Source organism: Leucoraja erinacea, chromosome 31 (assembly GCF_028641065.1).
Source record: "Leucoraja erinacea ecotype New England chromosome 31, Leri_hhj_1, whole genome shotgun sequence".
In the NCBI taxonomy this organism is placed as follows: domain Eukaryota; kingdom Metazoa; phylum Chordata; class Chondrichthyes; order Rajiformes; family Rajidae; genus Leucoraja; species Leucoraja erinaceus.
In genome coordinates this window covers 4,786,306-4,803,715 of record NC_073407.1, presented here as the reverse complement: position 1 = coordinate 4,803,715, position 17,410 = coordinate 4,786,306, and the positions used below count along the sequence as shown (strand labels likewise).

The 17,410-nt window shown below is 48.6% G+C and overlaps 1 protein-coding gene across 3 annotated transcripts in view; it reads left to right on the top strand.

The window, feature by feature from the left end:
• ralgps1 (Ral GEF with PH domain and SH3 binding motif 1) overlaps positions 1-17,410 on the top strand; it is a 679,800-nt gene that overhangs the window by 251,706 nt on the left and 410,684 nt on the right. The window lies entirely within an intron of this gene.

Sequence of the window (17,410 nt, the reverse complement as noted above, 5' to 3'; positions counted from 1 at the left end):
AGGGAGGATGGGGAGAAGGCAGGAGAATGGGATTGAGAGGGAAAGACAGATCAGCCACGATTGAATGGCGGGGTAGACTTGGTGGACCAAATGGCCTCATTCTGCACTAGAACCTATAAACATGACATGATGAAAAACCAGATCCCTGTGCTAACTGGTCCCTGTAGTTGTGGGAATTAGGTGATATGCCTGGCATCGATTAAATGCAGACATTGACATCGACGATCGCAAGGCAAGAGGAGAGTGCGGTTTGTTTCTCTGATGAAGCTCTCATGGGCCCAGTGTTAATGTTCGTGACACGTTAGAACACATGGTGTAGCAGGGAGCTGGTGATGGATGAGTGTGATATTCTGCTCAGCCTCTGCTACCAGATGGGTGATCGGGTGTTGTACTGAAAGCAACCGACCGCTGCCAGCTATTAAACGGCTGGGAGACTCGTGCTACAATGTTTTACATGAAACTGTAAAGAAATTGCAGAGTGGTGGGGTCAGCCCCAGACCATCACGCAAATCTCCCTTACACTTCACCTGGTCAAGGCCACCAGAATAATCAAGGTTGAGTCTCACTCCTTTTCTCCCCTCTCACATCAGACAAGAGGAACAGAAGTGTGAAAATGCACAGATTCGGGGACATTTTTTCCCCTAGCTGTTATCCTGCAACTGAACCATCCTGTCACCAATTAGCATGCGGCCCTGATCTAGCATCTACCTCAATGGAGACTCTTGAACTAACTTCTGTTGAACCTTTTGCTGGCACTTAAACATTATTCCCTTTATCCTGCATCGGCACACTGCAGATGGCTTGATTGTTAGATAAAGCCCAGTAAAGTCCCAATAAAGATGGTTCAAAGCTCGGTGAGGTTCAGTAGCCTGATAACAGCTGGGAAGAAACTGTCCCTGACATACTGTAAAAACACTGATGCTGCCCGACCTGCTCGATACTGGAACAAAACTACAATTGATCTGTGTGGAGTTTGCACATGCTGTGATCCCTTCCTCGGGTGCTTTCTGTGTGGAGTTTGCACATTCTCCCTGTGACCGCGTGGGATTCCTCCAGGTGCTCCGATTTCCTCCCACATCCCAAAGGTGTGTGGGATTGTAGGTTAATTGGCATCTGTAAAAGAAAAATTGCTCCTGGGGTCCAGGGAGTGCATGAGAAAGTGGGACAAAGTAGAAGTGATTAGTACGGTTGATTAGTACGGGTATCAGAGTTATGGGGAGAAGGCAGGAAATGGGGGCTTGGGGGGAGAGATAGATCAGCCATGATTGAATGGCAGAGTAGACTTGATGGGCCAAATAGCCTAATTCTGCTGCTATCATTTATGAGGAGGCCATAAGATCTGTTTCTCTGCTGTACCTCTAAACTAAGAATTAGTGTAAACAGGTGATCGATAGTCGGTGAAGACTCAATGGGCTGAAGGGCCTGTTTCCACGCTGTACCTCTAAACTAAACTAACGAACCAGTTTTGAAGTGCGCTCACCATTGTAATGTAACCAGCACCTCAAGTTGCAATGCGTTGTTGACCTGGTAATGTGGTTCAGAATTGATATTGTTTAACCTGGAATCTAGGGAGATGACCCTATGCCGTTGATCGATGGTCAGCATGGACTAGATGGGCTGAAGGGCCTTTTTCCATTCTACATCTTTAATCTGCAACATAAATATAAACTTAAACGTAAAACGTTTCTGGGCACATAGTGACACTTTGGGAATCATTAATACTTCATCCAAGGAGGTTGCATTGTGTCTCTGCAGCTTCCTCATCGAGCAATCCCTTCAGTCCCATTCCCTCCCTCGACCCCCAAAGCCCCACAAATTATTCTCTCCAAAGCCTCTCCCCAGTTCCCTTCCCAAGCTTTGATTGATATTACTTCTCTCTTTCCTGTGGGCATTGAGTTCCAGGTCTCTCTTGTGTTTTATGTCGACAAATCCTTCCTCCCATCTCTCCCCTCCCTGAAGTCTCTTGTCAAAAACACTAGATCCCTGTCCCTGGTCCCTGAAACATCCTTTGTTTGTTTGTTTTATCATTATCTTCGCAGGTGAAATGCTTTTATTTGAGTGCTATCCAGTCAAATCAATTCACACTAGAATTGAGCCAGGTCGAGAAAAAGAGAAAAATATCAGAGAGTAGAATATAGTGTTACAGCATTGCAATGTTACAGCTCTCGACAAAAAGTCCAATATCTGGGGGCACGGTGGTATGTAAGGGCGGCACAGTGGCGTAGCGGTCGAGTTGCTGCTGTACAGCACCAGAGTCCCGGGTTCGATCCTGTCCTCGGGTGCTGTCTGTATGGAGTTTGCACGTTCTCCCTGTGACCACGTGGGTTTTCTCTGGGTGCACCGGTTTCCGCCCACACTCCAAATTCGTACAGGTTTGTACGTTAATTGGCTTCTGCAAATTGACCCTAGTTTGTAAGATAGCGTACTGATGATCATTGGTCAGCGTGGTCGGTCTCAGTTGTCCAAAGGGCCTGTTTGCACACTGTATCTCCAGAGCCAAAGCTAAAATTCTGGAATAAGGTGGGTTGGAAGATTGGGACCACGGCTTATGGGAGCACCATTCAATAGTCTGATCTTCTTTTTCTTGCGTATGGCGTGCACAGACTAAAGTTGTGGGACAACTTGTTCTATTTGATCTTATTTGATTGTGCACACCGGGTTGATTGCATTCGTTGAAACAGGGCGGACCACGTGAAGGTTGCAATCTCCCACCCAAATAGTCTGATAACAGAAGAGAAGAAACTGTCCCTCAATTTGGGGGGGACATGCTATCAAGATGTTGTGTCTTCTGCTAAGGGGAACAACTTACCTTATTGCCTCACCCAACCCAGACCCTGTGCACCTCCTTCCGACCCCTTCACCCTTCTCTGCCTTATCTCACACTTCCCCAATTTTCAATAGCTCGATGGTACCAAGGTACAGTGAAATTATTTTCCTGCACTCAGATCAGTAAGATTCATTTTCAGTTTCAGTGCAGTTTCAGTCTCAGTTTAGTTTATTGTCACATGTACTGAGATACAGTGAAATGCTTTTGTTGCTTGCTAACCAGTCTGCGGAAAGACAATACATGATTACAGCCGAGCCATTCACAGTGTACAGATACATGATAAAGGGAATAACGTTCAGAGCAAGTCCAATTAAAGATAGATAGGTCGCCTATGGGGTAGATAGTACTTCAGGACCACTCTCTAGTTGTGGAATAATTATTCAGTTGCCTGATAACAGCTGGAAAGAAACTGTCCCTGAATCTGGAGGTGTGCGTTTTTTACACTTCTATGCCTTTTGCCCGATGGGAGAGGAGAGAAGAGTGGTCAGGTTGTGACTGGTCTTAGTAAACCTTCGTAAGGGTGAGCTTTTTCAATTAAACAATCTAGTTTCAAATTATGGACAGTTCCCTTTTAGATTGACTACCAAATGTTTTACTTATTTAGGCTTTAAGATTACCAAGGATTTATTTAAAGCCAATTTTACGCCTCTAATTGACCATATCAAACAACAGTTCACTAAATGGTCACCAATGTCCTTATCTTTAATAGGCCGAATCAATGCCATTAAAATGTTTATCTTACCTAAATTTTTGTATTTCTTTCAGACAATACCAATTTCTATTGCTAAATCTTTCTTTGATATTATTGACTCCAAAATGTCTTCATATATATGGCAGAATAAAAATTCCAGACTAAGTAAAAGATACTTACAGAAATCAAAAAAAGACTGGTCCTTGATGATGCTGCTGGCCTTGCCGAGGCAGCGCAAGGTATAAATGGAGTCAATGTAAGGGAGGTTGGTTTTTGTGTGATGGTCTGGGCTGTGTCCACAATTCTCTGCAATTTCTTGCGGTCTTGGACGGAGCTGATCCCAAACCAAGCTGTGGTGCATCCCAATAAAATGATTTCTAGGCCGAATCTGTAGATGTTGGTGAGAGTTGTTGAGGACATGCCGTACTTCCTAAGCCTTCTATGGAACTAGAGGTGTTGGTGCAATTTCGTGGCCATTGCTTCAATAAGGGTGGTACACAAGAAACTGTTGGTGACATTTACTCCTAGGAATTTGAAGCTTTCAACACCTCTACTTAGGCGCCGTTAATGCAGACTAGGGTATGTGTACCGCCTCGCCTCCTGAAGTCCATCACTATCTCCTTTGTTGCCATACAGAAGTACAATCTCCGATGAAGTACAGAATGCATTCAAACAGCCCGCTGAGTTGCCAGCTCTTGGGACTATTTTCATAGTCCCAGATGCAGATGGCCTTAAAGGCACAGTGCAGCCATCACCTCCATCCGATTGACCCGCGAACCGTCCTCCCTCTCCTCGCCCCTTGCAGCTAAACTTTAAAGTTTGTAAGCACAACTAGGTTTTGGCTTCATATCTGGTAACAAACAACTTTTTGGTTTAGATATACATCATGGAAACAGGCTCTTTGGCCCACCAAATCTGCGCCGATCAGCGATCCCCGAACACTAACACTATCTTACATCTATATAATTAAAAGTCTAATCTTGACCACTTCCTGTCTGTGCTGTATATTGATTTTAGAAAAAAACACTACCCTGTACCGCTGTGATTTTTGGCCATCTTACTCACAGTCCTCCTCCACTGAGCCAGCTCCAAGGATTTTTCCCATCGATTAAAAATGTAAAAGTTATGAGTGTTTAAAAAATGTTCAGATCAGCTGATTGGTCTACTCGCCTATCAATCACCATAATGAAGGTAACGCCCCTTCCGAGGGGAGGGGGGGGGGGGGGGGGCAGGACTATAAAACTCCGGATGCCTGGACGTAAGTCAGTCACTCTGCAAGATCGCGAGGGAGAGACCACAACTGTGATTCTAAGCTGTGAATCAACTGAACTGTGAGTCTGCAATGTACTTGCAGTAAATATTTGTTAGCCCTTAATGACAATGCCATGAGTTGTTTGGCCCACTGCCCTGCCTGTGCTTGAAAGTGCAATGCTTTATTAGGTCCGTCTGTGTTTGGAAGGAATAAATGCTTTATTAGGTCCGACTATGTTTGGAAGGAATAAATGCTTTATTAGGTCCGAAATGTTTGGAAGGAATAAATGATTTAATAGGTCCAACTGTGTTTAGTCCAAAAGTCCCGTTCATTTAGTGACTTCCGCTTAGTGGACAGGTCGCGCTGATTGCGCAATTCCATGTGAGTGCAGAGGTCACGCTGATTGCGGAAGTGCCGCTGACTGCAGAAGCCCCACACTGGAGAGGCCGCGCTCAGCCGTGTGAGTAGATTCAAGAAGGTTTACTGTCAAATATATGGTGTGTGAGTCAGTGTGTGTGAGTGTGTGTATGTATGTGTGTATATGTGTGTATGTGTGCGTGTGAGAGTGAGTGTGAGAGTGTGTGTGTATGTATGTGTGTGTGTGTGTGTGTGAGTGTGTGTGTGTGAGTCTGTGAGTCTGTGTGTCTGAGTATATATGTGTGTATGTGAGTGTGTGTGTGAGAGTGTGTGTGTGTGTATATGTGTGTGTGTCAGTGTGTGTGTGAGTGTGTGTGTGTGAGTGTAACCTGTGTAAACCAGCACTCCAGAAAGCCTCCCGTGTGAAAACGGGACCCAACGATTTTACCGAAACCAATTATCCTACAAACCTGAACATCTTTGGAGTGCGGGAGGAAGCTGGAATACCCTGGGAAAACCCACGCGGGTCAAGGGGAGAACGTACAAACTCCGTACGGACAGCACTCGTAGCAGGATTGAACCCGGGTCTCTGGCGCTGTAAGGCAGCAACTCAACTGCGGCACCACCCTCTCCCGCAAAGGCATATTCCAGGATGACTTGCTTTTTCGCATCTAATCTGTCCCAGTGTCAAAAATGAGGAGGAATTAAATGCACAGACACAAAATGCTGGAGTAACTCAGCAGGACAGGGAGCATCTCAGGAGATAAGGAATGGGTGACGTTTCGGGTCGAGACCCTTTTTCAGACTCGACCCGAAACGTGGCCCATTCCTTCTCTCCGGAGATGCTGTTTGTCTCGCTGAGTTACTCCAGCATTTAGTGTCTGTCTTTGGTTTTAAACCAACATCTGCAGTTCCATCCTACAGGAATTAAATGCACGCTGGAAGGGAGCTGACCTTGGGGCTGGGAGAATCCCGTTGCCTTGCCGACGGCTTTGACAAACGATGGGGCAGCTGTCACTGTTTCCTCTGCTCGATAAAACATTGCGCTGGGCTGCCTCACTAAAGCCCGGCCTAATCTGCACACTCCCTCATCCCCCACCGTTCAAAGCTTGGGGGAGGTCAGCTCGCATTATCGCAAGTAAAGGAGGCTTGTATTGGAGTGAGTCCTGAATTTCTCAACTTGATTTCTAAACAAAACCAACTGGGTGTCATGGCTGGATTGTGCAGTGGCCCTTACTGCAACCACTGACCACTAGTTCCTGGGCATTCTGAGCTAAACCTGCCCTACTCTCCTCACTGTGTGGGAAGCACCTGCAGATGCTGGTTTACACTGAAGATAGACACAAAGAGCTGGAGTAACTCAGCGGGACATGCAGCACCTCTGGAGAAAAGGATTGATGGACGTTTCGGTTCGAGACCCTTCTTCAGACTGAGAGTCAGGGGAGAAGAAAGGTCTTGACCCAAAACGTCACCTGAAGAAAGCATTCCATACTGGTTATTTTGCTTTCTGGTCATTCACAAGAATCAGAACATAGAACATGGGACATAGAACAGTACAGCACAGGAACAGGCTCTTCAGCCCACAAAGTCTGTGGTGGACATGATACCAAAATAATCCAACCTTCTCTACCTCCACATGATCCATATCCCTCCATTCCCTGCATATCCACATGCCTATCTAAAAGCCTCTGTAACACCACTATCCTATCTGCCTCAAACACCACCTCCAGCAGCGCGTTCCAGGCACCCACCAACCTCTGGAAAACAAAACGCCACACACATCTCCTTTAAACTTTGCACCTCTCACTTTGAAGATCTGCCATCTATTTGACATTTCCACCCTGGAAGAAAGGTTCTGACTGTCTACCTTATCTATGCCTCTCATAATGTTTATATATGATCAGGTCCCTGCTCCAGCGCTGTTGAGAGAACAATCCTTGCAGCACTATGACCCGCTAGTCCAGGCAACATTCAGGATACAAGTGCTCAGTCCAACTGGAACCCAAAGCCTTGTTTCAATAATCTTGGCAAAAAATAGTTTGTAGTCAATCCTGGCAAAAAAAACCTTTTCATTTTTCACTGCAAAAACAGAAAGCTTTACACTGTACCTCAGTACACGTGACAATAAACTAAACTAAACTTTTCACGCAAGCAGCATTTAGTTTTACAGATATTGTGTAGAAATAGGCCCTTCAGCCCACTGGGTCCATGCCAACTAACAATCACCTGGGCACTAGTTCTATCCTACACCCCAGGGACAATTTACAGAAGAAATCACAGTGTACATTAGCACTATTCTACACACAATGGACAATCTCCAATTAACCTACAAGCCTGTGTGTCTTTAGAGTGTGGGAGGAATTCAGAGCACCCGGAGAAAAGCCAAGCGGTCACAGGAAGAACGTACAAGCTCTCTGCAAACAGCACCTGTAGTCAGGATCGAAACCGGGTCTCTGGCGCCGAGAGACAGCAACACTACCGCTGCGCCGATCAGCTGAGCTGAGGTGCTTTCTAACTAGAGAACTTAGGTTTATGGTAAAGGGAAAAAGATTTAATAGGAATCTGAGGGGCGACCTTTTCACACAAAGGGTGGTGGGTGTATGGAACGAGCTGCCAGAGGAGGTAGTTGAGGCTGGGACTATCCCAATGTTTAAGAAACTGTTAGACAGGTACATGGATAGGACAGGTTTGGAGGGATACGGGCCAAACGCAGGCAGGTGGGACTAGTGTAGATGGGACATGTTGGCCGGTGTGGGCAAGTTGGGCCAAAGGACCCGTTTCCACGCCGTATCACTCTATGACTCTATGACTATGTGGGTCATCAAATCTCACTGCTCTTCAAAGCCTCACACTTAGAGAAACACATGAAAAGTATATCCATTCTAAATGAGAATTAAGATAGTTATACTCAATATTGAATGATTACAAAAATGGAAAATGTTAAAGAGGAAGATTATACATTAAAAAAAGAACAACACAAAATGGGGGAATAACTCAGCGGTACAGACAGCATCTCTGGGGAACATGAATAGGTGACGTTTCAGGTGGAGACCTTTCTTCCTATTCTCACGACCTCAAACATCACCTATCCATGTCCTCCAGAGATGCTGCCTGACCCCCTTTAATTTACTCCAGTACTTTGCACCTTAATTTTTGTAAACCACCATCTGCAGTTCCGTTTGTCTCCAGATTATGCCCTGTAGTTAGATTAAGTCTGTGAACTTTAGGAATGGGACTGTGAGTTGCAACAACTACTGGTGTAAGCCTGTGAATTCACCAATGTTTCTCCAACTTGGAAGACTAAAGGAATGCAGCATTCAGAAATGTGGGAAGTTTTCGTACTCTGTTGTAAGAGCAGATAGATCCTGAGTCTGGGGTCTCATTTAAAAGAGGGAGCCAACACTCCAACAGTACCTCAGTGAACTGATCTATTTTCTAAAGGACATACCTTTAGAAAGGAGATGAGGGGGAATTTCTTTAGTCAAGGGTTGTGAATCAGACGGCTGTGGAGGTTAAGTCTTTGGCTATTTTTAAAGCAGAGATTGACAGGTCCATGATTTGTAAAGCTGGCAAAGTTTACAGAAGAAGGCAGGAGAATGGGGTTGAGAGGGAAAGATAGATCTGCCATGATTGAATGGTGGAGTAGACTTGATGGGCCGAATAGCCTAATCCTGCTCCAATGACATGAACTTATCCACGATTTTTATCCTTGAGTCTCCAGAGAGAGACGGATTCAGAACCTTCGGACAAGGTAAAGGACACTTGGACAGGTGCATGGATAGGATAGGTTTGGTGGGATATAAGCCCAAAGCAGGCAGGTGGGACTAGTGTAGATGGGACACCTTAGGCGGCATGCACAGGTTGGGCCGAAGGGGCGGTTGGTGAGAACACCGAATCTCAGCTGCAGGTAGACAGAATCACGTGGTTCTCCCATTATTGGACTGACCTAATTTAGTCTTTCGATAGACACAAAAAGCTGGAGTAACTCAGCAGGACAGGCAGCATCTCCGGAGAGAAGGAATGGATGACGTTTCGGGTCAAGGCCCGTACCTTCACCCATTCCTTCTCTCCAAAGTTGCTGCCTGTCCTGCTGAGTTACTCCAGCATGTTGTGTCTATCTTAGTTTTAAACCAGCATCTGCAGTTCCTACTCCTGTAGTCTTTTGTTTTGCTACAAAATAACCTGATGAAACGGTTTGATTTCCTCAGTGTTAAATACTTTGGGTTCGGACATTGTACAGATTGCAGCTTTCTCCATCAATCTGAAGAAGAGTCCCGACCCAACACGTCGACGCTCCATTTCCTCCGCAGATGCTGCCCAACCTGCTGAGTTCCTCCATCACTTTGTGTTTTACTCAAGCTTCCCGCATCTGCAGCCTCTGGTGCCTCTGTTACAATTCTGTGGTTTTAGATGTTAAAAGGTAGTTTTTAATTTGTTTTAAAAAATGCTATAAAACTACAACACTGACAATACAGAGTACACAGGGTGGCATCGTGGGGCAGCGGTAGAGTTGCTGCCTTACAGCGCCAGAGACCCTGGTTCGATCCTGACTACGGGTGCTGCTGTCTGTGCGGAGTTTGTACCTTCTCCCTGTGTCCTGCGTGGGTTTTCTCTTAAACCTCTGGATTCCTCCCGCACTCCAAAGACGTACAGGTTTATAGGTTGTGTTTAAGAAGGAACTGCAGATGCTGGAAAAGCGAAGGTACACAAAAAAGCTGGAGAAACTCAGCGGGTGCAGCAGCATCTATGGAGCGAAGGAAATAGGCAACGTTTCGGGCCGAAACCCGTCTTCAGACTGATCGGGAGTGGGGGGGGGGGGGACAAGAAAGGAAAAAGGAGGAGGAGCCCGAAGGCTGGGGGATGGGAGGAGACAGCAGGAGAAGGGGAGGAGATAGCAAGGACTAACAAAATTGGGAGAATTCGATGTTCATGCCCCCAGGATGCAGACTCCCCAAACGGAATATGAGGTGCTGTTCTTCCAATTTCCGGTGCTGCTCGCTGTGGCCATGGAGGAGACCCAGGACAGAGAGGTCGGAGACGGAGTGGGAGGGGGAGTTGAAGTGCTGAGCCACCGGGATGTCAGCTTGGTTATTGCGGACCGAGCGGATGTGTTCGGCGAAACGATCGCCCGACCTCCGCTTGGTCTCACCGATATAGATCTGCTGACATCTAGAGCAGCGGATGCAATAGATGAGGTTGGAGGAGATGCAGGTAAACCTCTGTCACACCTGGAACGATTGCTTGGGTCCTTGAACGGAGTCGAGGGGGGAGGTAAAGGGACAAGTGTTGCATCTCTTGCGGTTGCAAGGGAAAGTGCCCGGGGAGGGGATGGTACGAGAGGGAAGGGAAGAATTGACAAGGGAGTTATCGAGGGAGCGGTCTTTGCGGAAGGTAGACATGGGGGGAGATGGGAAGATGTGGCGAGTGGTGGGGTCACGTTGGAGGTGGCGAAACTGACGGAGGATTACTTTTTGTATGTGACGGCTAGTGGGGTGAAAGGCGAGGACTAGGGGGACTCTGCCCTTGTTGTGAGTGGGGTCCTTCGGGCTCCTCCTCCTTTTTCCTTTCTTGTCCCTGCCCCCCCCCCCCCCCCCCCCCCCCCCCGATCAGTCCCGAAGAAGGGGTTTCGGCCCGAAACGTTGCTCCATAGATGCTGCTGCACCCGCTGAGTTTCTCCAGCTTTATTGTGTACCTCAGGTTTATAGGTTAATTGGTATAGATTTAAATTGTCCCGAGTGTGTGTAGGATAGTGTTAATGTGCGGGGTTTCGCTGGTCAGTGCGGACTCGATGGGCCGACTGGCCTGTTTCCGTGCTGTATCTCGAAACTAAACTGAACATGATTATCAAAACGTGGCTCACAGATTATTTTAAGAACAATTAGATTCAAAGCCTATTACAGGCCCCAAGCTGAACCAAGTGAGTGCCCCCCCTGAGGGAAGCCAATGATATTGATGTCTAGAGACTGTGCATGAACGAACGATCTCTGTGTGTTTTGTCAAGGAGCAGTAAACCCCCTGGCACAGGATGTAATGGCTATCTATCACTGCCTCACCGGGGAATGCTGCTGCCTGACTGACTGTGAATTGGGCGCACTCTGTTGAAGACAGGCTGCCTCCAGGTTCCACCTTTCTGGGCCGTTTTGTCTGGTGCAGTCACATTTTGCCAAACGGCACAGGGGCAGGTCAAAGCGTTTGGCGGCACTGGGCCTGTACTCGCTGGAGTTTAGAGGGATGAGGGGCGATCGCAGTGAAACGCATGGAAAAGTGAAAGGACTGGATAGAGTGGATGTGGAGAGGGTGTTTCCGCTAGTCTAAGTCTGGTCCTAGGCTCAGAATGAAAGGACTTTCCTTTAGGAAGGAGATGAGGTGTAATTTATTTAGTCAGAGGGTGGTGAATCTGTGGAATTCTTTGCCACAGGAGGTTGTGGAGGCCAAGTCAATGGATATTTTTACGGTAGAGATTGATAGATTCTTGATTAGTACGGGCATCAGTTATGGGGAAAAGGCAAGAGAATGGGGTTAGAAGGTAGAGTTAGATCAGCCATAGAAACATAGAAACATAGAAAATAGGTGCAGGAGGAGGCCATTCGGCCCTTTGAACCGTCATTCATTGTGATCATGGCTGATCGACCCCAATCAATAACCCGTGCCTGCCTTCTCCCCATATCCCTTGATTTCACTAGATTGAATGGCGGTCAACTTGATGGGCGGAACGGCCTAATTCTGCTCCTATCACTTATGAACTTATGAACCTGGACTTTGGCTGCTGTGGCTAGTCATCCTACCAGTTCCACTGTTCGTATCCTTGTAATCCCCACGTTATCACCTCTACTCTGGGCAAACATTGGGCCATTGTGGGCTCCACCCTTCCTGCGTCCTCTGTTGCTGGCCCTGCTTTGTTCTGGCTTTTTCCTACTACAGTTTCCCTCCTCCCCCCCCCCCCCCCCCCCCCCCCCCCCCCCCCCCCCCCCCCCCCCACCCCCCCCCCCCCCCCCCCCCCCCCCCCCCCCCCCCCCCCCTCTATCTTCAGTCTGAAGGAGGGTCCCGACCCGAAACGTCACCCATCCATTTTCTCCCGAGATGCCGCCTGACCCGCTGAGTTACTCCAGCACTTTGTGTCTGTCCATCTTACTCAAGCAAGAGAGCATTTCTGACAGAGATAATTTGTGTTCATTGGCAAACCGCCTGGTGGGTGAACAAAGCCTAGCATTGTGGAGTGCGTTCATTAAAAAATATATATATATATTAGTCGAACAGCAGCTGAAAATTCTCCTTCAAAAGTCCCCTTATTACCATTGTGATGCATGATTGGCTAAAGTGTAAACATCAATACTCCAGCAGTAGAAAACCATGAAGGATTGTTTAGCTATTGGCTATCTGTGGTGAGTGTTGAACCATTATGAATGAATTGTGACAACCATGTTGTGCAGAGTGTGAATCACATCATTGTTGGCGAGCGGAACACACTGTGAGACTTAGATTTATATCTTTGGCCTTGTTGGATGACCCAAAGCTCTCAACAGACATGCTGTGTGGCTCCACAGTTTAGAGATATGGGCACACAGCCGTCCCTCTCTCTCCCCCCCCCCCCCCCCCCTCCCTCCCTCCCTCCCCCCCCCCATCCCACCCCCTCCCCGTCCTCTCCAACGCTCCCCTCCCCCATCTTCCCCCCCTCCTCCATCCTCCCCGACAATCCCCATCCTTCTGTCCCCCTCCCTCCCTCCCTCCATTCCTCACTATCCTCCCTCCCCTGTACTCCTCCCCCCACCACCCCCCTCCCTCCCCATCCCTCCACCTTCCTCATCCCACCGCCCCCCGTCCCCTCCCTCTCCCTTCCTCCCATATTCCTCCACTCCCGCATCTTCCTTGCCCACCCTCTCCCTCCCCCTCCCCTCCCCCCCTCCCTCCTCTCCCTCCACCATGTGCCGTGGAGCCGTGCCGCAATTTCTCGTGGTGGGAAACTGATAATTAAACGTCTGGTGCAGGCTGGGTCAAATGTTCACAGGATACCTATATATATATTTCAGCTTCCAGTAACCCAGTTCTCACCCAGCAAAAAGTAAATCATTTGTGTATTTTTTTAACGTATTGATAGTTTTGATCAGCTGAAGCTGTCCATGGGATCAGGAGACCTGCAGCCTTTCTGCTGGAGTTTCATGCCCTTGGGCTGAGCCCCAACCACAGAGCAACCTTTCACAGACTGTGGAGCCCCACGGACTAAGGTCCGACCAGCGCCTTCAGAATACACTACACCCCTCCACAACCCGGCCTCCCTCACCCCTCACGCCAACTAACCCTTACCCCCCCTGGCCTCCCCCCCCCCCCCCCCCCCCATCCTACCTCATCCCCCGTCCTCCATCACCCCCCATCCTCCCGCCCCCCCATACCATCCACGCTCCCATCCACTCGTCCTCTACCACCCTTCCCCCATCTCCCCTGTCCTGCTTCACCCCCAGTCCTCCCTCTCCCCATCCTCCCTCTATCCCCCATCCCTCCTGCCACCATGCACCCTCTCGTCCTCCCCGTCCCTCTCCCCGCCCTCCAACTCTCCATGATCCCTCCCGTATTCACCCTCTCACCATTCTCCATCCCACCCAGAACCTCCAGACAGAAGTCCCATCTCCGCACAGAACCAGGTCCCATCACCTCCCAAACCAGGTCCCGTTATCTGCAGAACCAGTTCCCATATTCTGCAGAACCAGGTGCCATCATCTCCAGAACCAGTTCCCATCATCTCCAGCCATCATCATCTCCAGAACCAGGTCTTGTCCCCAGAACCAGCTCCTGTCCCCCAGAACGAGGTCCCATCCCTTCACCTCCAGAACCATGTCCCGTTCCCCTCTCTCTGCCTGTTCCTGGCCAACCCATGAGGAAACTCAGCAGCCGCTTCTGAACAGGAGCCACACCACCCCTCGTGGCAGGTATAACACGCCGTTAACACGTATAAAAACGTGTTTATGTACCCACTGTTTACCTCCCTGCAAAGAACGTGCCTTCAGGTCTTGTACATTAGCGTTATTATTTATGGAAAGTCTCCCTCCTCTCCCATCTGTTTTAGCCACAATCCAGGAGCCATTTTAACGAAGTCCATCCTTCAGCTTGGCTTCGAGATCTATGACAGGTTAAGGATGTGTTTCTAGTCGATATGTGTATTGAAAAATATCTTTGAGTACCAAAATGAGTTTTCCAAAACACAGCCAGTTTCACAGGGCTGTGAGCACACACACACATACACACAGCTGACCAGAGAAATCAATACATAGAAACATAGACAATAGGTGCAGGAGTAGGCCATTCAGCCCTTTGAGCCAGCACCACCATTCAATATGATCATGGCTGATCATCCCGAATCAGTACCCTGTTCCTGCTTTATACCCATATCCCTTGATTCTGTTAGCCATAGGAGCTATATCCAACGCTCTCTTAAAAACATCCAGTGAATTAGCCTCCACTGCCTTCTGTGGCAGAGAATTCCACAGATTCGCAACTCTTTGGGTGAAAAGGTTTTTCCTCATCTGAATGGCCTGCCCCTTATTCTTAAAATGTGACCCGTGGTTCTGGATTCCTCCAATATGGGGAACATTTTTCCTGCATCTCACCTGGCCAATCCTTAAAGAGATTTATATGTGTCCTCTCATCCTTCTAAATTCCAGTGAATATAATACCATTCCATGGAGCTGGAAATCACTGGTTTCAAGAAGGGTCTCGAGCTGAAATGTCGCCCATTCCTTTTCTCCAGAGATGCGGCCTGTCCCGCTGAGTTACGCCAGCATTTTGTGTCTACTCTTCGGTCTTCTGTAGTTCTTAGTTCTTTCCTACACGTACTACACTTTCCACCCTTGTTTGTTTTGGCTTTGTTTTTCTAGCTGACCTCAAATCTCTTGGGATCCGATCACAGAAATTTATGGAGTTTAGGATCTCGTTACTCGAGCTGAACCCACTTCCCCTCTCTCAGCAGCAACACTCTCTCCACACCGTCTGGGAACATTTAAATGTTGCAGGGGATCTCATTTCTCGACCCCCTTTTGGGCAGCACCTTCAGGATCCTCGCCACGTTTTCCAGTGGGGGCACATTTTCCCACTAACTTTCCTCTCCTCCTTTACCTGATTGCGTCCGAAACCTGTCTCCCAGCTTGCAGGCAATATTTGGAACTGAAGTGTACAGAAGCTTGAAAGCGCGCACCACCAGACTCCGGAACAGCTTCTTCCCCTCTGTTATCAGGCTTCTGAACGGTCCTCCCATAAGCCAGGGTACTGTCCGATTCACCTCTACCCCATTGCGGACACTGGACTTTGTCTCTGGAACTGATGCGCTACAATGCTGAGAACTTGGTTAGGTGTCAGGGTTATGGGGAGAAGGCAGGAGAATGGGGTTGAGAGGGAAAGATAGATCAGTCATGATTGAATGGTGGAGTTGATTTGAATTAATGAATTAAATAGTGAATTAATACTTTATTATCACTTGTGACAAGTCCCAATGAAACTCTTTGCTTGTATACCCAAGGTATGCAAATAGTCACCCATAAAGGGCACTTACAAAGTGACAAAGTACCCCGTGCCAGGTCCTCCTTTGCCCCCCCCCCCCCCCACACGTGGTCCCCCCCCCACACGGTGGTCCCCCCCACACAGTGGTCCCCCCCCACACGGTGGTCCCCCCCACACACGGTGGTCCCCCCACACACACACGTGCCCCCCCACACACGATGGTCCCCCCCCCCCCCCCACACGGTGGTCCCCCCCCACACACGGTGGTCCCCCCCACACAGTGCCCCCCACAGTCACACAGTGGTCCCCCCCCACACACAGTGGTCCCCCCCCACACGGTGATCCCCCCACACGGTGGTCCCCCCCACACGGTGGTGGTCCCCCCCACACGGTGGTCCCCCCCCCCCACGCCGGGTCTTCCATTGTTCCTGCCCTCCGCAGCGGCGTCCTCATTTCCACATGGTCCGTCCTCGTCCGTCGGTCATTGCTGTAATCGACCGCCGCACCGACCTCTCTACCAACAATGCCGGGTCCTCTCTGGCGCCGACCCAGGCCCCAGCCGTGGGCTCCGCAGACCCAAGGGCCGTCTGCTGCGGGCTTCGTCGACTCACGAGGCTCTACCTCCGATTCGCGTGGTTCTGGCCATCGGGGCTCTGGCCTCGGCTTCTCAGGGCTGCCGGCATCTGCTGCTAGGCATCGGGCCTTGATGGGCCAAAAGGCCTAATTCTACTCCTTTAACTTACGGATTACTTTCTATCTTCTGCACTCTGTGTCTTGCCCTTTGCTCTACCTATTGTACTTGAGTTTGACAGTTGTATTTATGAGTACTATTATCTAATGATTAGATAGCATGCTCCTCTCTATGTGAGTGAACCAAGCCTTCCATTCTCCTCTGCTCTGCTTGCTAACGGTTATGTATATTTCTGTATTTATTTCATGATTTAATTTTGAAGATTAGGGCAGCACAGCTGATGGAGCTGCTGCTTCACAGCTCCATCCGGGTGCTCTGGTTTCCCCCACATCCCAAAGATGTGCGGGTTTGTAGGACAATTAGCCCTCTGTAAATTTCCGCCAGTGTATACCAGTGGATGGGAAAGTGGCATAACGTAGAACTAGTGTGAATGGCTGATCGATGGTCAGCATGAACTGAATGGCCTGTTTCCATGCTGTGTATCTAAACCAATGAATCAATTTTGAATATTTGAGAAACATAGAAACATAGAAAATAGGTGCAGGAGTGGCCATTCGGCCTTTCGAGCCAGCACCGCCATTCAATTTGATCATGGCTGATCATCCGGAATCAGTACCCCATTCCTGCTTTTTCCCCGCATCCCTCAATTCCGTTAGCCCTAGGAGATATCTGACTCCTTCTTGAAGACAGCCAGTGAATTGGTCTCCACTGCCTTCTGTGGAACAGAATTCACAGATTAAAAACTCTTGAGTGGAAAAGTTTTTCCTCATCTCAGTCCTAAATGGCCTACCCCTTATTCTTAAACTGTGACCCCTGGTTCTGGACTCTCCCAACATGGGGAACATTTTTCCTGCATCTAGCTTGTCGAATTCCTGAATTATTTTATATGTTTCTGTAAAATTCCCTCTCATCTAAATTACAAGGAATACAAGCCCAGTTGATCCATTCTTTCATCATATGTCAGTCCTGGAAATTAACCTGGTGAACCTACGCTGCACTCCCTCAATAGCAAGAATGTCCTTCCTTAAATCAGGAGACCAATACTCTAGGTGTGGTCTCACCAGGGCCTTGTACAACTGCAGTAGGACTTCCTTGCTCCTATACTCA